General features: G+C 39.1%; 1 long non-coding RNA gene across 1 annotated transcript in view; it reads right to left on the bottom strand.

Moving 5' to 3' along the window:
- LOC149236768 (uncharacterized) overlaps nucleotides 1-18,768 on the bottom strand; it is a 38,903-nt gene extending 20,135 nt beyond the window's left edge. The window contains exons 1-2 of the long non-coding RNA XR_016268431.1: nucleotides 18,560-18,768; nucleotides 18,365-18,449 (exon numbers count right to left, since the gene is read on the bottom strand). This is a non-coding gene — a long non-coding RNA (uncharacterized LOC149236768). The remainder of the gene's footprint in view (nucleotides 1-18,364; nucleotides 18,450-18,559) is intronic.
- Between the last annotated feature and the right edge of the window lie 2,055 nt (nucleotides 18,769-20,823).

Here is a 20,823-nt window from a genome sequence, read left to right as displayed (position 1 = left end):
TATTGCATATAATGCAATACTTTGACTATTACCGTGTCGATAGTGTAATTCTTCGGAATTTACACAAAGCCTGTTTATAAGCCGTGACTGTGATTAAAAGCGTCAATAGTGTATTTTGTTCCTTTGGAACAAAATCCCCGCCGATAGTATATTTTGCGTTGAAAACGCAGTTTCCCCATTTACTAAAGCGCCGATAGTATTTTTGTGTAAATCCTATGGATTTACAGTTTCGATAGGAACAGAGGCCAATTTGTTAATTGTGAACCATAACCAAGATAGGGGTGCCATAACCAAGATAGGGGTGATTAGGGAAAAACCCATGTGGCCATCGGTTTTACTGTTAGATGACTGATACGCAATCAAAAGAAGAAAGGGAGATTCAGCCTGAAATTGAAGAATTTATAGCCAGATTTGAGAGGTTGTCCATATCACCTGCACCTAGGCCACCATCTTGGCTTGTCTTCTGCGATTTATATTTATGTTCTATCTACAATTTACTTTAATGATGATGTGATTGCTAATCTGGAAAAGATATTGAGCTAACTGTGAAAATTGAAATAAATTGCTCTAGCATAGAACATACCTAAAATTAACATGGTATCAGAGCTGAGGTGACGACAAAGCCCAAGCAAGAGTGAAAGAGCAATCACCGAAGACAGTTGGGAAAGGACAAAAGGATCAATGGGTTCCTCATCCCTCTTCAAATTCACCGAGGGTGAAGTCGAAGTAGAAAATATTATCAGGATGGCAGAGCGGAAGTTTCTAATGGCCTACCTAAAGATCACTTCATTGGGAAGTCTGGATCTAAAGGTGGAAGGAAAGGCAAATGCCTTGGTTGCAATAAGTTCGGCCATTATGCGAAGGAGTGTCCGAATGGTAGAGACACGTCTCTTGATGAAGATAGCAATCATTCTAGGGACATCTTCAATGATGAAAGGAATGACAGGTAATGCACGTCATCAAGGAAATGGCCGACTCTTCAAAGAAAGCAAGGAACCCCAGGTATGAAGAATGAAATATTGTTTTTGATAAGATAAAGAAGCGTTATCTTGTATTGGCCCTCTCCTTCAGATTCTTTGGGAATCTGGCTTATTGATTGTAGTGCTTCAGGGCACTTCATCGGATAGAAGAGTGCACTCTCTAATTTGGTAGAGATGGAAACAATTGTGGGATTATACTTGGAGTCGATGCCACCTATCCCGGAAAGGGTGTAGGGAATGTTACCCCTCAATTGAATGAGGGTAACTGAATTCATTTACAGAATCTCTTTTATGCACCTGATCGCAAGAAGAACCTAGTGTCCATTTCGGCAATGGAAGTCAAAGGTTACAGGGTCGCACTCATCGATGGAAAGGTACATGTTTGAAAATAGAATTTTCAAAGATGTTTTTGAGTTCAAGGTTGTATCAAGTTGCAGGAAATCCACTGGGGACCATGTCCATTGATACATAGCACTGGAGGTCTGTGAGTCAGATGGTGACAGGGATGCCTGAATTCAAAAAGAGCATGAAAGTACATGTCTAAGATGTACCAAAGGAAACTCTTACAAGGGGACCATTCCCCTCATGTAGCAGGTCCACAGGTTTGGTACAACCCAAGGGATTTGAGATTCATGATCAGGAATCTCATGTATGCGGGTGGAAGAAAGCCCTCTATGGCTTGAAGCAAAACTCGCCGAGCGTAGTATGAGAGGATTGATAGCTGTCAGATGAAGTTGAGATTCTCTAAGAGTGAAGCCGATCCAAACCATTGTTTGAAGGTTGTGGATGATAGACCTCTCATACCAACACCTTCTGAGGACGACCTATTTCAAACAGGTGCAGACCCTCTCACTTGCAGAAGTAAGAGGGAGTTGGATTCCGAATGTGGAATGGTAAACTGCAAGCCTGTGACTACCTCGAGGATCTTAACTTTCAGAAGTTATATGGTGATGATGCCGGACCAGATTTGGGAAATGCCTCTGAGTTTCATAAACTCATTTGCATTGATGTTCTTGATGAACTTTCATCCGAACATGTTTTCCAGTTAGCATGGTGAGCTCATATTTGGTTGAACCTCATTGGATTGGTGCCAAGAATCTTTTGAGATATCTTCGGGACACAATCTCTCATGGATTGAGATACACTACTGGAAATATGAAGCTGCATGATTATTCGAATGTTGACTGGGCAGGCAGTGTGGAGGATCATTAGAGCACTTCTACGTGTTGGTTCTCTTTGGATTCTACTTCGATATCATGGATGAGCAGGAAGCGAAAGTCGGTTGTTACTAAGACCGAATACATAGCTACGAGTATGATCTCGTGTGAAGCTGCCTGGTTATGGAAGCTCTTCAGTGCGCTGTTTGTACACATGATGAATACCACTATGATTCTCTGTGACAACCAGGGGGGGATTCGATTGTTGAGGAATCTCGTATTCGATGATTGCTCCAGCAGATAGACATCAGATATTGCCTTATCTGGGATATGGTAAGTCGATGAGCGAGGAGGCTCCATCGCATTGAGACTAATGTATAGGTCGCAGACATTTTGTCGAAGCCTCGGGGAAAGGTCAAATTTGTGACTTTCCCGAACGACTTGGAATCGTTGAGAGACCTTATAAGGGTCCTGCATATCGCATGCATTGAGCTCTGGGGGGTTGGGGTACTTACTGGAGCAACATACGACCATAGGGCGACTCACCCTCCCCTAGTGGTGCGCTATGTACAGGATGACAAGTTCAACCTTCCCCTATGATACCCCGTGGCGACTGTGGAACAGGATGATTAGTTCTCCTGTGGGCCTGGATGATTAGTTCTCCCGTGGCAACTGTGGAGCAGGATGATTAGTTCTCCCGTGGCAACTGTGAAACAGGATGATTAGTTCTCCCGTGGCAACAGTGAAACAGGATGATTAGTTCTCCCGTGGCGACTGTGGGGCAAGATGCTTCGTTCTCCTGTGGACAGGATGATTCATTCTCCTGTCGAGGCATCCTACCCATGCAGTCTGGGACTCATGGGAAGTACCTCTCATCTGATCAATGAGCAGGGAAATGGGGTTACAAACCATAGTAGTACTATTGATGAACGCATCATTGTATCTACTGTACTCCCTATGCTAGGATGACCTCCATTGATCTAGGATCAATGAAACTAATCTGAGATCAGTATGAGTGGTTTGAGACACTCTCTTGTGATATTGATCTAGGATCAATAAAATTGACTTCGAGTCAATAAGAGTGATATGACACGCTCTCTTCATATGGAACTAACTTCGGGTCAGTAGAGAATGGTATGAGACATTCTCGATCAATTATTCGTCATGGTTCAGCAGAGCAGAGCAGAGCAATGCAAGGCACTGATGGCAAAGATAGTACAGTCAGACATATGGATCAGCGGATGGAGTTCTCCCTAGTTGAGAGGGAGTGTTAAAATTGGCAACTAGGGCCAAACTCCATGTGGGTCATCTTATTAATGGAAGCTGATATTTTTCTTGGATCCCTCTCATCAAGAGGTGTAGGATTGATCTAAAGATCATCCGATTCCGGTAAGTATTCATGGAGATATGAATTTATTTGTGTTATGAGACAATTCGTCAAGGTCGGCCAACAACCAAATAAACCCCACTTGTGCTCAATGTTTTAGTATAAATAGAGGTGGCCTTCAAGTCATTTCAACACACTCAGGATCTCTTCCTCTCTACTTGCCTTTGGGTTTTAGTAGGAGAGATCCTAAGGGATAACGCTACCCTAATCTAAAGGGCAGAAGCCGAAACTGCCAGGAACTCCCGGAACTGTCGGAATAGCCAGGAAAGCTGACGCAGAGAGCAGAAGCCGGAACTGCCTGGAACTGGCAGAACAGCCAGTTAAGCTGACGCAAAGGGCAGAAGTCGGAACTGCCGAATAGCCAAGAAAGCTGACGTAGAGGGCAGAAGCTAGAACTGTCAAGAACTGCCAGAACAACCAGGAAAGTTGACGCAAAGGGCAAAAGTCGAAACTGTCGGGAACAGCCGGAACTGTCGGGAACTGTCGGAACAGCGAAAAAAGCTGACGCAGAAGGCAGAGGCCAGAACTGCCGGGAAAGCTGACATAGAGGGCAGAAAAGGCTAACGCAGTCCCTAGAGGCTGACGTTGGGGTTTTTCATAGGGCAGATTGGAGCTAAGGAATTGCCAGAGTATTTATTTGGAGTTTCAGCCAGAGCATCTATCTTCGAAGGAGAATAGCATGCAAGGAACAACTAACTTAACATTGGGACAGTTGTATGGTACTTAGCAGCAAATATACCAAGCATGCAATGTTACAGCAAGCATGCAAGGGACAACAAACTAATATTGGGATAGCAGCATGATACTTAGTGCAGCAAGCATGTATTGGTACAGCTAGCATGTAAGGGACAGCTAGCATGCTAAGGACAACAAGTATGCTAGGGACAACAAGCAAGCAAGGTGCAGCCAACACATAGGCCAATATGGCAACATGGTGCAGCAATGGCACATAATGCAGTACAGTGATGGATACATTTATGATTAATGAAGCATGATGAGATGCAGCATAGTGATGATGGGTGCAGCATGGTGCAGCACAGTGAGGTGCAGCATGATGATGAAATGCAACACAACGGTAGGTGAAGGAGTCACCTTGGAGAATCAGTTGATCTCATGTATCATCTTCTTAGAGATGATCTATGCTCTTATCTAGATAAGTCAAAGTGTTGACTTCAGTTGTAAACGTACTAACTCTCTCTGTGCTGAACAGAACATATAAGAAGAATTGATCAAGGGTTTCCCCACATTGGGGTTTGTCCCTGGCTAGTGCCACATCTTGTGTCCTCTTGTCTTGGCTTGTCTTCTACAATTTATATTTATGTTGTATTTGCAGTTTACTTTAATGATGATGTGATTGCTAATCTGGAAAAGATATTGAGCTAACTGTGAAAATTGAAATAAATTGCTCTAGCATAGAACATACCTAAAGATTTGAAGTTGTGCATAGGCACCAAGAACAACAAATTCCAACTGCTGAAACTAAGCTGAGACACCCAATTTTTGTGAATTTTGTTGATTTTGGGAGTTGCTGCCCAAAAAGCCTTTTGAAATTTGTATTATGTGGTTTCCCAGGCCTTTCAAAAGTAGGTGACTTTATATAATAGAAACATGCATGCCACCAAACAAAACACACAAAATTTTCCACACAGGAGGCCCCAGTACCAAAATGACGGTGGTTCCCTTTCATAGAAAATACTTAGCAGGATTAGGCCTGAAGCCAGCAAAAATTCACACATGATTTGCAATGGCCACACTTGGAGAATAAGTTAATATAACTCTAGATGTAGAGAATCCTATATTAATGAATAAATGCAAAATAACTGCAGACAGTAGGAGAGAGAATGAAATAATATGAAGAATTTGGAGGTTTATCTATACTAGCGAATTGTTTGGTTACACCATAAGTCAGGGTGTCCAAGATCTGCTTAGGTGGGCTGACTGTGGCCAAGCCATCCTTGTTTGAATCTCTAATGTCTAGTCAGCCATACATTTTTTTCTTGTTAATGCTGGCCAATCCCTAATTCTTCTCATATGTGAAGCAGCTTCCCTTAAAGGGAGCTGTCGCCTTACCTTGTTTCCCCTCAATTAAACAGTCATTAATCACCTCTAATATCACACTCACTTCATATTCATTAATTATGCATTCTTCTTTCTTTTCCTGCATCAAAACTAGTGTCATAAAAGTTCGGAGCAAAAGCAAGGGATGACTTACAAAATTATTTATTGATGATTGAGTTTCTCTGTAAGGAACTTCTCAAAAGACCTAGGATAAAAAAGAATAAAACTTGAGAATAGTCTTTGGGCCCATAAAGCCACAAGAATGACAATATCCTATAGCCTATAAGGCTCAAAGACCATCTTTATAATGTTGAAAGACAACCCTCGACAGGGAAGAATGTACTAATTTTCTTGAGACTTGATTTGAGATGTTCAATTCTGAAATTTTGCAGCAGAGATTAATCAAAAAGAGAAGCAAATATGAAAGAAGACTATAAATGTTGGATTTTGGTGTCACTACTGTTTATATATTTGAGAGGTTCTGCACTTTGATGTGCCTTGACACTTAAAAAGATTAGATTGAAATCTTCGGCAACAATTTGACTCTAAAATATTTCAAATCTTCGAACTTATAAATTTCACTACTGTGCTATTTATTTTAAATTTGACAATAGCCAAGGAGATGAAATAAGTGCTTGGAGGAAGAATGTTGTTTCTATGCTTATTTTCTGTTAAGTTTTCTCTTCTTCACCTTGCCTGCAGGTTAGGCTCTTATTAAATTGATTTCATTTTGTGGCATGAGAGCAACCGAGCTTTGATACCACAGGTTTTTTTTCAAATTCTCTAAATTCCAAGTGCAATGATTCCTCTGTTCATTAGTGTGAATTCTTGTTGCACAAACCACATTTTACAACTTAATTCCAATTTGTTAGAGTCTTTGGTGGAATCAACAGCCAAATTGGCTCTTGCCCTCTTCACTTATACACCGCATTGGCTTGAGTTCTGTGTAAACCACCTACAACCAACATTTGAGTGTCTCCAAGCCTGTGTGTTTTACCCATCACTTACAAGTATTCACATATAAACAAATATATAAATTGTTTTGAAATGCTTATGCTGATTGCTGGGTTGCTGTTGAAATTTCAACTACCAAAAATAAAAGAGCTTGGTCGTGGAAGAAGTCAATTAAATGATGAAATCCTTAGCTTTTATTAACAGATTGCTAGATCATTATATATTGAGGTGAACAAAAGTATGCCTGGCATATGATGTGTAATAGTTGGAAAGGAAAGAGCAGCAGCTACAATATCCATGTCGTTGCCTTCATTCCCTATAGCAGAAGAAGCATTTAAACTGCAGTTTGACTAAACAGCAAAATGTCACTTAGGATCAGTGCATCGAACCTTTATTCTGGGCAGTGTTGACTCCAGAGTTTAATGACATCTGAGAATTAGGATGAGTGGTAGCAACTAGAGGAGGTCAGTACTACCTTTGAAATACAGTTCAGAGATTATTTCAAGTGTTACCTCTGTAGATAAACTACAGAGTCCTTTTCCAAAGCTATGTCAGTTGAAACTAGAGATTTTCTTGTGTCAAACATTGTACGACACATGTTGTTTTGGATTTGAAGACTATAGAAGATGCTAAAGAAGGGACAGAAGTGGAAGGGTGCATTCTGTCAGCTTGCAAACAAGCGCAAAGAACATTGCCCTTACCCCTATCATTAGGTCTATTCCAAAGGATTGGCCTTATCTAAAATCATCCTCAGATTTTGTTGGTATATTTGTCACAGAAAAGATTTTTTTAAATCAGCTGGAAATTACTAGCTGCTTCTCATTTTTCACGTTTTATTCTTGGACACAATTACAGTAAATATTATGCTAGCTAATAGCATTTTGGCATGGGCATAACTACTATGGCGATGCTTGGTATTGCAGCAAAAGTTTTGACAATGGATGTCTTGATGCCAAAGCTGATAATTATAGGGGCATAATGAGATTCGGAGGAATGTCATTTGCCTAACACTAGAAGGGGATTCTTCTTTGGCAAACTTTGGTGGAACAGAGAACATGGATCTTGACTGCTTCATATAAATTCCAAATTCAATAAGATACGTAGCACTGTGAGAGTGTTCTTCAGGCCTGTTCTGGAGTGTCCAAAACAACCATATAAGGGGGTGGACATCGCAAGCAAGAGGCAATTCAGGAATGCCTACAGCTGGGACCATGAGGATGTATAAAGTCCCAATACTTCCACGGGCAGCTTGGTGAAGCACTGTACAACCATACACATAAGTATTGGTTTTTGAATGTAAATTTATTTCCGAGTAACAATTACATTTTGAAATTGAAAACTCCTGAGAATAAGGTAAATATTATATTGTAAAGACTCTAACATATCTATTTTCCTGATGGCTAAATAGGAACAGCTAACAAACAAGGCATGCAGTGAGTACCTGACACAAAGCAAAGTTCAAGGCTAAAGAATTTGATTTTACATGGGTATATCATGCACTGAGGACAGTGCAAAAATAAGGGGGAGGGGAATGTAACACCCCCACGATGACCCCTCTATGTACTTGTACACATTATTATGACCCCTATATGTACTTGTACACATTATTATGAGGTTGGTGAGCCAGGTTATGTTGGGCCTATGTGCTTACGTTTTCTATGTTATGAGGCATGCATGCTTGCATATATAAATGTGTTAGATCGATGAGCCAGTGTACAAACGTGTTTTAAGGCTAGGGTGTATGTGTGGTGAGGCCAGAGAACCTGTGCAATGAAAGGCTAGCAAGCTTAGTAGACATAACAAGCTAAATTAATAAAATAACACCATGACTACAAACCATGGGATAAAAAGAGTATGGGGGGTAGGACTCCACAAAAAGATAAAGGTGAGGTGGTGAAAATAGACATGCTTCCTAAGCAAAATAATTATTTGGTTATAATATTCCTGAAAGTAATTTTAGGAATAATATTAAAATAGTATAATCCTGAACTATAAATAAAAGGTAAAGGGAGGGGAATAGGAAACATACAACTTTCTTTTCCATCAAAGACTGCCAAGGGATGATTGTGGACTTGGTTATGGGGAGAACCAGAGGATCACTAGCTATTGTACCCCGAGGATCCTAGGCAGGTCTGAGTATGAGTGCACTTCTCCTTGGGCTACCTCGGGGAAGGCTAAAGCCCTAGAGGGAGGAGTGTAGGGACAAGTGTCCTTGTATGGGTATGGAGGGTACTTGGAGACCCCCCAAGGCAACAGGAACTCCTAAAAGCCACAAGGATTTGAGACATCCCTGGCCAACCAAGCTGGAAACCCTAGAGGGTATTGGCACAGCCCATTAGCTACAGGCACAGAGAAGGGGGTGCACTACCCTGGTAATGTGTGATGATGGGGGGATGTAAGCTTGTTGGTTGGATGTTGTTGCGGTTTGGCACCTTGGCCCCATTCATATTCTGAACATATACCTAGCTTGAGTAGTTGTTGGCATTGTGGAGTCATGGCCCTAGCGCGAGGATGGCCCACTACTAAGAGAGTTAGAGTAGCACGGTCTATGGTTGGGTCGTACATCCGAGGTATGTAGCTAGTCAATGGCTTTATCAAATCGGTATTGAATATACTTTGTTGTTTATGTTTTATGACTTTTTATGCACATTATTAACTATTTTAGTGATGTTATACATGTCTTTTCATTATGTTATGATCATATAGATATAAGTAAGAGTCGCATCACCCTAGCGGGATGGTTCGGGGGATTAGAATGGATTTGCAAATTGGAGATAGATTGGTCAATGTTTTCTTGACCATATTGGGTGTTTTTTTGGCATTCTTCCATAGGATGTTGAAGTTCTCTTAATAGTATGGGGCCACCCTTCAACATGGCCTAATGGCAATGTCTACTTACTTGGAAAACACCCTATTTAGGAGGAGTGTTGTGCATCTTGGAGGAGGGCAAGGCCTTTATAGCATGGGGTAGCTGAGATTCTTAGCTAGGAGCTTGGAGTAGTAATATCCCCAACTTGACCCCCCTAGATTGCAATGTACTTGTACACACAGAACTTAGGCTGGTGAGTCGTGATATGTTAATTAGGCCCGTGAGTTGGGTTCTATTGGGCTCTACATACCCTTGTTTGTACAGATATGTTTTAAGGCCAATGTGTCCATGTAATTGGGTCAGAGAACCTATATTATTAGGCTGGTGAACCGAGTTCCATTGAGACCTGCATGCCTATGTATGTATAATGTGTCAAGCTAGTGGGCTAGAGTACTTATGAGTTTTAAGGCCAGAGTGCCTGTGTGATCAAGCCAAAGATCCTATGTGGTAAAAGGCCAGTGGGCCTAACAGACATATTATTACTATAATCATATAATACTATAATATTATAATATAATCTTATAATATTATAATATATTACTATAATAAAAAGTAAGGGTACACCATACTTACAAAAAGTGGTTCCTCTATTCAATTGATCATGAATCAGTGAAGGGACAGGTGTCCCTGAGTAAGAGTCTAGAGTGTACCTGGAGACCCGTGAGGGCAGCAGGAACTCATGGAGCCATAGGGCTCTGGACATCCTTGGCCGACCAAGATAAGGGTCGATGGGGGATGTGAGTTTGTTGGTTGGAAGCTATTGGGTTTTGTACCTTCGCTATGTGAGGGTCTAGAGGGTATCTGGAGACCCGTGAGGGTAGAGGAAACTCCTAGAGCCATGAGACTCTAGACAACCCTGGTTGGCCGACATAGACACCCTAGAGGTGGTGGCACAGCGCGATGGACTACAAGTGCAGTGAAGGGATGCAATGCTTGGATGTGGGGCTGATGGGGGATGTGAGCCTGCTGGTTGAAGGCTATCGGGTTTGGTACCTTGGCCCTATTATGTTTGGTATGAGGCGTGTTCCTGGCTCGAGAAGCCGACACCAAGTGAAGTCATGGCCCCAGCTCGAGGGTGATCAATTGCTAAGAGAATTGGACCAAGACGATCTACGATTGGGAGGAATGTTTGAGGTCAACAAGCAGCCAGGAAATTTAACAAATAAGCGCTTGAAACCCATTATGTGCTCGTTTTAAGAATTATTGTGGCATGTCTTTTGCTATGTTATATGATTTTTGTTATTATGGCTTCACCATGCACATGGTGAAATGTTCTAGTTAAACTATACAACTATTTTTGAGATATGTCTTGGTAATGTTGATACATGTGTGAGCAACGTCGCCCAATGGAAGGATGGGGATGTCACAAGTGGTCTCAGAGCGCAGGTATCAACATTGAGCCTACATGGGCTGGCAACAGAGCACGAAAGTAAATTCCACATAGCACTCTGCAAGCTATTCGACATAACACATAAACAAAATGCATTTTCATGGACGATTTCTAACATTGGTGCGTTCATTCTAAAAGGCTATGACATAGGGCAAGGGAGTCCATGACTACGTAGTGATATGTTTGACAATATTTGTACATAAAATATACTTGTACGCACTGCAATGATTGGGGATATGCAAAACATGAACCTGTGCTGAACATGAATGTCTCTTACACATACCAAATTTGTAATCAAATATGCCATATATGGTAGCTTGGATTGTGCACATCAATTGCTTGAAAAAATATGCAAACCAAATGCATTTCTGTGGAATATTACAAATTTGAAAAGCAAATATAATTCTAGGCATCTTTGCTTATTCTTTTGAAGTGGAGGCATGTTATGGTATATCAACTCAACAAGAGGGCATGTAGATGGATGGAGATGTAGATGGATAGAGTCAAATTGTAATTGTGTAACAAAATTCCTACCGAGTTACGAAACAGGGTTTTGTTGATTAAAGGATAGGGTTTATGGGGTTTTTCTATGCATTTTAGCAAGGAAATTATTGGGAAATAGATACAATCTTGGCATCATAATTGCCTGATACAATGGATGCCAAGCCATCTAATGACACCTCCCATGGCAAGTACCACTGGCATTAACCGATTTCTACCTCATCATTGCCCTCCTCTAGTCCTGGCCTTAAACGTGATAGAAGTATGAGTCCAAATGCTTCTTGTGGGGAGGGTGCAAAAATTGTTGATAGTTCAAAGAGAGCCATGAGGAATGATTGGGGAAGGGATTCATTCAGGGACTATGATCATGTTCATGGTAGGAGAGGACCTCATGCACGTGAGATGATTGAGAGACATTCTTTTAGTTGCAGCCATGATTACCATAGTAGATCAAATGATCACAACTATAATCATAGGCATAAAGGTGTCGGTGATAGGGACTGCCACAGGTATTCTCCTTATTTAGGACGTGACTCTAGGAGCATTACACAATTTGAACTTTTAACATATATTCTGGTACTGTTTTTCTATGCCATCAACTCTTGTGTAGTCATGCTTGGAGATTCCATAACAATCAAACTAGTTGGAAAGTAACTTGTTATAACGAATGTCTTCTTCCAGTTTCTTGTTTATTCATATTTCATATAAAAACATTTTATTATATATGTAGTGTTGGCACAAAGAAGACAATTCAAGCAAACTGTGTTTAGGTCATTGTATTTCTTGCGTAATTGCAATATCACCTCCACCTTTAATTCATATAAACCCATGCTCTTATTGTGTCATCGTTGTTATCAACACAGCTTATGGAGGATCCAGAATCTGCATTTACATAGACTTGGATCCAAACCTGCTCAAGACCAGTTTCCAATTTGGAGGCATTAGAGGACCCACTCAAGAACCTTTGTTTCAAACTTGTTGAAAATGTCAAGCCAGGGGATTCTCGATTTGGCAAAGATATATCGAGAGATCTTAATTTTTTATTTTTATGGTCCATGACATTTTTTAATGATACATCTGTGTAAGTGCACTCTTTCCATGTATTCAAATCCCGAATTTATATAAATAAATCCATTTCCATGTAACTTATACTCTCATCCATGGATGCACCAGACCCATTTTCAGATTTGGAACAACTATTTCACTCAAATTTTAATATAAATTTCATTCCCTATTTAGTTGGGGATGAAACGGTTAAATTATTATTCTTTATTGTTTTAATTCTAAAATGATTTTAATTAATTTTGAAGTGATTCTAGTGTTGGGATCACATTAGGCTACTTAAAGGGGGGCTAAGCTTTTAAAAACATTATATAGCAAGTCATATATTGTACACAAAATGGAATCTTCCACAAGAAAATAGGAGAGCAAGATAATTTTGCAATATTAAGTAATTCCAGAGGAGACTCTAGGGCTCTATGAGAGAAGTTTTCCTTTTGTATATGGAGATAACTAAGATAACCTCCATTATTTTTTACTCAGGACTACAACAATTGTCATGGAGGTTTACCTACAAATATATCAATTTTCTCTTACTTCACTGCCTCGAGTGCCATGCAACATAATGTCAAAGCAGTGAAGTATAGATCCAATCCGAGGAAATTGTAAAGGTAGTGCACATTACTAACCAAATGATGTCCAGTAGGACTATTTGATATGTGCTTTCCTTTTTCTTCATATAGTCATCCCTTAAGGTTTAGATTCAAATGCTCTAGATATTTGATGTATGTGCACTCATAATATGTGTAATGTCCTCTTCTAATTAATTGCCCAAGGGAGGACGAAGTAGCCTATCCAACCCCATAGGCTATAGTCAATTATAAAGTGGGAAACCCATTATTCAATGTTTTGGGGTAACATTGGGTAAATTGGGGTCATTAGAGGAAAACTTGTGGAAGAAGCCAAAATTGGGGCTAAGTGGAGGGAAACTTGTAGCCCTTCAAATTAAATTTAGGAAAGAAGACCCCAAAGGGAATCTATAAATAAGAGGAGAATCATTCTTCTCGTCATGGATTATTAATCTTTCTGATTTGTGAACTGAGGCTCTGAGGGTTTTAAGACCCCTTTTTCTTTGATTGATTTCGATGGTGAAAGATCCCACCCTAGCCAATCCCTTCTCTCTCTCTATTATGTTTGGCCTAATCTTTTGAGGCATCTTTCATCTAATTTTTGGCAAGCAAGGGGAGATTTTTTGTGGGATATTTGGCTTTAGAAGACACTATGTGGCATATTTCATCTATTTTGGGGTTTTTGTGGCTAAAATCTAAGGTGGCAAGGCAGACTAAGGCTTCTATGGAGCAACAAATTAGAGCATAAAACCTCCATCTGAGCCAACAGAACCCTTCTAGGGCCTGGCTAAGACCATTATATGGTAGCTAAGCCCTCATCTAAGCAAAAAACACTCATTCTATGGCATTGGGGCTTGGCTAAGACAATTCTAGGGTAGCAAGGCCCTCATCTGAGACACAGACAGCTTATTCAATAGCATCAAGGTCTGTCCAAGACAACTAAGGGGAGCAAGACTCTTATTTTGGGCCACGGACATCTCTTTGTGGAAGCACAAGTATGTTCACACAAATATCAGGCAACAGAAGTCTATCGACATTGAATCAAGCACACTTTTGTGACAATACAGAGATTTGAAGTCAATTGTGACCTGGCTGCAATAGTGAGTAAACGCTTGAAGTTCTATTTGGATAGTGACACTTTCCTAAGGTCTAGGCGGCTAACACTGGATAGCATAAGGCCTGAACCCTGATCGTTTAAGAGCTAATACCCTAATGTGACAACAATTATCCCTGGAGGGTTGGTTGAAGCAGTCGTAACCTTCTTAGGGTAAGTCACTAGCAACTTTTTGAGCCTAGGGCGAGACTGTAGCAGCGGGACATTCGTGAGGAAACTCTGTGGCATGATCCGTAGCAAACAAACCTAACTAATTCTACTGTGGCAAAGAAAATGAAGCAAGAGTTGGCGAAGTCTAGCTAATACTAGGGTTGAAAAGTCTAGCTAATACTAGGGTTGAATGAAGGTCAGACCAATAGTACTAGGGCAACAGGGACGTCAACAATTATTGTGGATATGAATCTTAGTAGTACTGGGGGTTTATAACCTAGTAAGCATTACATGAATTAATAGCATATTCATGAACTATTGATGGACTTAATCATCGGTTACATTGTTTACTGAAATCAATATTATTTCTATTTGCAAGAATTGAAAATAGTACTATGATACTAATAAAATACAAATTTTTTCATGTACTATATCCAACCCTAGGGCAATTTTACCCTAAGGAATATTATAATATGCTAGTCACATATGTTCATTGACAGTATAATCCACCAACCGATTTTTTATTGATAGAAGAAACATCCCATTGTTGTTTTCTTGTTCAAAAAAACTCTTCCCAAATCTTTGACCATTCTTTAAAAAATGTCTCAACAGTTTTCATGATGTGCATTGTTAGCTAGGCTTGTTGAAGAGGGATTATGAAATGTGTCAATAATTTCTATTTGAAGAAAACAACATATTGGGATTATTTTGACAATTGACTTCACTGATCCTTTTGTTTCCTAAATAAAAATAATTGACCAAAAGCATAATTAATGTAACTTCTTAATGTTGTGGCTCCTTGCATTGGTGTATGTTTCCAATTTGTTTCCCTTCTTTCATGACAACATTAGACACACACACAAATAGACATAGAGATCTAGAGATAGAAGAAGAGATGTTAGCCTATAACCTAACTTACTCAGATTCTGAGTAATTAGTCATTATAGCGGATACCTTGATTGAGGGGATAGAGTATGGCCATTAGTATCTCCCCCATGCAATTGAAACTGACATCGTCATTTCCAGTTAATGTTCATTGCCATTCTTCATGTGGTCAAAACACACATGGTCGTGGATAATCACTCATTTTCTTCTTGTGAATGTCACCTTTTGGTTTGATATAATAACATCATACTAAGGGGAAGATATATACATCAATTCATATAGTATTTTGATTTCAGTAAAGGAACACAATTTGCATTGTGTCAAAAATATTACAGACAATGATTTCATAATTTTAAACTCTTCAAGAAAAATAAATTATACAGGGTGATAGCAAACCAGAAAACAAGGTTGATTTCTCATTTACAAATGACCACTTTATTGATCTAGAAATTAGACATGGCCACGTAATTAAAAGGACCAAGGCATTAAAGCTTGTTGTATAGGAAACACTAAAAGAAATAAAAACAGAATAAAATAAAATGACTTTGTTAATATCCATAAAGCCCAATAGCTTATGAGACCAATCCTAAACAGAACAAAAAGTATCATCTTTATGGTCCTTGGGAAAAAAAAATTATCATCTCTTGGCAACCAAAATGTAGAAGTCAAAGCAGATTGCATAAAAGGCCTGGGAAAAGTTTGCTTGTTGAGTTGGTTGATTAAAGTGTTCAACTTCTTCAACCTTTTATTATTTTTCAAATTTGTAGCACAAAATTCCTTATTCTAGCTAGCAGAAGCTGTAAAAGAGGAGGCAAAAAAGGTGCTTTCTGGCAACACCAAATTTCAGGATTCCTTATTGGCATTGGCTGTGGCTGAAAGACAGGAATAGCATGATTGTGTTGAAAAGTGACTTACTGCAACAATGCAGAATTTTCTGGGAATACTGATGTACAAAAGTTGCAACTAGAGGCAATTGTCCCAGTGTTGCAACATTACAGCATCTCTCTTGTTTCTACTAAAAGTAGGTTGGTGCAACCATTTTGTGCTTGTTTATATAAAAGATTGGTGGGGGCCTCTTTTATATTCATGCATACAATTCCTTTGGATTAATCCACTTTGGGGATAAATAATTTGATAAACAAAAGAAGTAAGCAACCCCAAGTCAAAAGATGAGGGCCTGTCCAAAGAGCGCAGAAATTCTTCTGTTACTAATGATTGCAGTGTAGAAGGTGAAAAGACATCTAAGCAAGATCTAGAGAAAAAACTTCCTATAGCAGCAACGGAGGAGAAGCCAAAAGATGAAACAAATAAGGAAGAAGTTGAGAAAAATGGGAATTAAGACAGGATGCTCAAAAAAAACTGACAAGCTATTACGTTTCCTTGTTGTGATAGTTCAGGCACCAAGTTCTACTGTCAAAATAATTACAATGTGAATGCCTATGCATTTCTGCAAAGCTTGCCAAAGATACATGACTGTTGGAGGAACAATGAGAAACATTCTTGTAGGTACTAGACAATGTAAAAACAAGCATTCAAGTACACATTATTGGCATACAATGAAGTTTATTGGCCTTACACCTGCTAAAATTGGTGCCTCTAATGCTGCCCACCATTCAGAGAACTAGGTTATTTGCCTGCCATTACCTATTTTTCTATGGAGTTTTTTTTTCACCTGGTTCTTCTAGTGTACTGAAATTTCTATCTTAATTAGGTCTACTCCCCAATTGATCTTGTTTTGCATGGGCTCATCCTTTCCCTTCCTTGCACTTTCTGTGTGGAACAGATGCAAAGTCCCATATAGAACCTGACCTTTCTCCTGCTTCACTTTAAACCACCAAGTGACCCCTCTACTTGACTAACAAGTTGAATATATATTAAGTTTTTCAGTTGGTAGTTTTCCAAAAACTATCTTAGTTTACTAGCAATTTGTTGTGTGTCATTTTGTATCATATATACCAGAGCATTAATGTTTTTATCTAGGTGCATCGCAAGGGAGTTCTCTTAATTTTTTTAGAGTCATCTAGATTTTATCTATAGAATTAAACAGAATCAATCCTTTCAGAATATATTCTCTAGAAAGTTGGAGGATGCAGATGACTGCATTTCTCATTATATCAATCTGGTTTGGAAGAGCAAATTTTCAACATCAATTTTAATCTGGAGATTCTGGTTCAGAGTTGAAACTCTTACTTATATCTTTAACCATTCATTCTGCATCCAATCACTTATGTCATGCTCTAAATCGTGTTTGCTTTGCCACTTCCATACTTTTGAGGTTTTTAATTGGATGAATGTGAAAATTTGATTAACACAATGGTACAAAACCCAAACTTCTATTTTCTTTTCAAGGAAACAATATATATTTGGTCTTTGTACCTTTTGCTGAGCACAAATGCTTGCTGACTTTTATGTAATACAAGCTTTATTACACTAACAGATTCAGTTATGCGCGTAATTCTTGAGGGGCTTTATAGCATCATTATCTGAGCAGTTTGGAAGAGTAAAATCCTACAAGAACTCGGTCCAAATTGTTCTTTAGTTAAATAGAATTGAACTTCATGTTCTTGGTTGCTGCTAAAAATTGCATATACAAAAGGTCTTAAAGAGCCTTCATACTTTGGGGGAACCCAAGAACATTGTGAAATAGGAAAAAGGAATTACAATCTAGAAAACGTATTACTACTCCTGATTATGGAAAGAATTACAGAGGTGAGATTTAAATCTGCAAGTCTCATTTCTGCATGTTCATAGGGTATTGAGCTCTCAAAAGAAAATTGTCATTGCAAGCACCGATGATGAAACTAGTCAAAATCACTTTTGACTAATTTGCAAATCTGGTGGAAGAATTTATTGTATGAAGAAAAAAATTCTAGGATTTTGACTAGTTTGCAAATCTGGTGGAAGAATTTATTGTATGAAGAAATAGTTTTCTTATTTAAGGAAGTTGAAACTTCCTAGAAGAAGATGTGTAAGTTTAGTTGTTTTGGTAAAATCTGAGGAAAGAGCAAAAGTGGCAAAAGTCTACTTGGAGTGGTAAAATTTGAGGAAGCAGCATAAAGTGATGAAAGGAATCTATATATCTATATTCCATTTCTTTCTAAAATATCAAATATGCACTTGTCTTCATGGAATATATATAGAGAAAGAAAGAGAGTCCAGAGACTTTTAAGTAGAAATAAGTACATTTTGCAAAGACCACAAAGCATAAACCCTTAATAGCCCCTCCGAATTTCAAAAAACACATATCATATAATTATGTTGCATAAAATTGATAAATTAAACCACACATACCTGCTCTCTAGACTTTGCTGCACCGACTACACCCATGGAACTTTGGAACTTTCATTAGTTGAATTGTTTGGATTAGCCTTAATTTCTTGGCCCATTGAACACAACAAAAACAAAACCATAAAATATAATGAGAAATATTTAAAAAAAAACGAAGAAAAAAAACAAAAAAACACTCATGAGAAATTGAGAGCTTACCCTTCCTTCGCTGCTTTCAGGATTGATGTGTTGGAATGTGTTTCCGTTGATCGATAGATGGTGTTCTTTCCTTACTAATGTGTTCCCTCTGATACTCGTGTGTTTCCCTGATCAATTATTAATGCCGAATGTGTCCTCTAAGATAGCGGATTTACTCGATCTACATCCACCGATCAAATCGCTTTTGCTCCTACCACGCGGAAGGAGTTGAGGGCCTAAAAGAAATTTTCTAAAATGAGAGATATTAACCATAACTGTAAATTACAAAAAATATTTAACACAAATTATATGCAGAAGTCTATCCTATGCAAAAACATAAGATCTTACACTCTACACATGTCAGGAGAAAATTGCATTTGAAATGAAGAAGACTCCACCCTCTGTCTCTGTCTCTCTCACACAGAGATATTCAACCGTTCACATCCACCTTTCTGTACCTAAAGTACAAGGCACGTGATATAAATTCTTAAAAAAACTTCTGATATAATAATGTAGTAGAATAATGTAACAGAATATGAGTTAAATTTAACCTTACATATCTCCTCTTGGAGTAGAATAATGTAGCAGAATATGCTACAAATTTAAGTTTACATATCTCCTCCTGGACCTTCCCCTGCTCCCACTATACCTCCTCCTTCACCTTTCTTTACCTACATTACAAGGGACATGATATAAATTCTTAAATTCTTAAAAATGCTTCTAATATAATTATGCAGCAAAATAGGAGTTAAATTTAACTGAAAATACCTCATCCTTCGCCTTCCCCTGCCCCACTGTACCTCCTCCTTCTTCCCCTGCCCCACTGTACCTCCTCCTTCGCCTTCCCTGCCCCCACTGGACTTGTGACTTGTGAAATCTTCATCAGCCTTTGCTATGGCTAGAGATAATTTTCCAGCGCATTGAACCTAACGAAAAATAAAACCAAAAAATCTTGAAAAAATATTTTAAAAATTTCAAAAATTCTCTTGAACCAAAACAGGACCGACCTTCTGTCTCAAAAGAGGACAAAAATATTAAACAGCTCCTTCCTTCACCTTCCTTGTTCTAAACTTTAAAACAAATCGCATGATAATTCAAGCATACCTTAGCCATCTCGATAGGCTCCGAAAGCAGGAGGAGATGGATACCTTCCCCCAATCTCTACAGAAGGGAATAACAGAAGACGTCTCCTGCGACGGATCTCTTTCTAGCTTTGGTAAATATCTAAGAGATAACTTCCCCTGAAACGGAAGAGGCAAAAGTCGGCCCATCCTCCTCTCTCCTTTTTCCATGCAAACACCGGACCCTTCTCTATTCGACTGCGCATTTGAGTGGGTTTAAACGGATGTTGTACTAACGACATTGTGCGAAAACGGTGGATAGGTCTGCGAGGCCCTCGCCTTCGCCCCTTGCATCAGTGTAATCTGCATAGGTTTCAAACTTTAAAACAAAACACATTACAATTTGTATTTAAAATGAGACAAATGAAGCAATCATACCTGCCCATTGCATCAGTAGAATCAGTAGAGCCTGTATCAGCTAGGTTATTTGGACCGCTTTCATTTTCCATCCATTAACCCCAAAGGATAAAAACTATGAAAACAATAGATAACAGAAAAGACAAAAGGAGAAAGCAAACAGAAACAACAAGATATCAAACCAAAAATCGGCATGGCCATGCTTAAAATTCAGAACAAAATAACCAGAGGGCCCGCAACACCAAAATCCTTGGAAACAGAAAGCCAAAAATAAAATTAAAAGAAACACAACAACACAGCAGACACCATAAACAACCAAGAAATGCCGCCATCATATTGCAGGAACTTTTGTGGTTTGTCAGCGGAACAGCACTCCATTCTTCGACCTCCTTGCCGGCTATATGAACCAGAAAATTGACCCGTCACAGGATAAAATGGATGGAGTAGGTTCAGGAGCATTTTATTCTTTTGATCGGAGGAGGTAGAATTATCTGTGAACAAGACCATTTATTCCCTGCAGCATCGTCAGAGATACGATTCAAGCAGTAGGCAGAGCCATTTCATTGAGTATGTAACTTCTAAGTCTAGATGGTAGAGCCCTCTATATACCTGTTGTAAACCTGATGTTAGAAGCAAGATCAGCCTTCTGTTTCAAGCTGATTGCCCCAGTGAGTGCACCAAAGAAATTGACCTCGGGAGCTCAAGACTCGTATTGGAAATATCATTTTTCTTGCAACTGAGGCGAATTTTGTTCTATTCATTCATTTCCCCATCCAAACTTAGGAGCATCGTATGCCGGAGTAGCTA

Source organism: Pinus tabuliformis, chromosome 8 (assembly GCF_031772625.1).
Source record: "Pinus tabuliformis cultivar Carrire ecotype Pingquan chromosome 8, CPIR1, whole genome shotgun sequence".
In the NCBI taxonomy this organism is placed as follows: Eukaryota; Viridiplantae; Streptophyta; class Pinopsida; order Pinales; family Pinaceae; genus Pinus; species Pinus tabuliformis.
The sequence above is the reverse complement of the archived record's forward strand: the minus strand, read 5'-3'. Positions and strand labels throughout refer to the sequence as shown.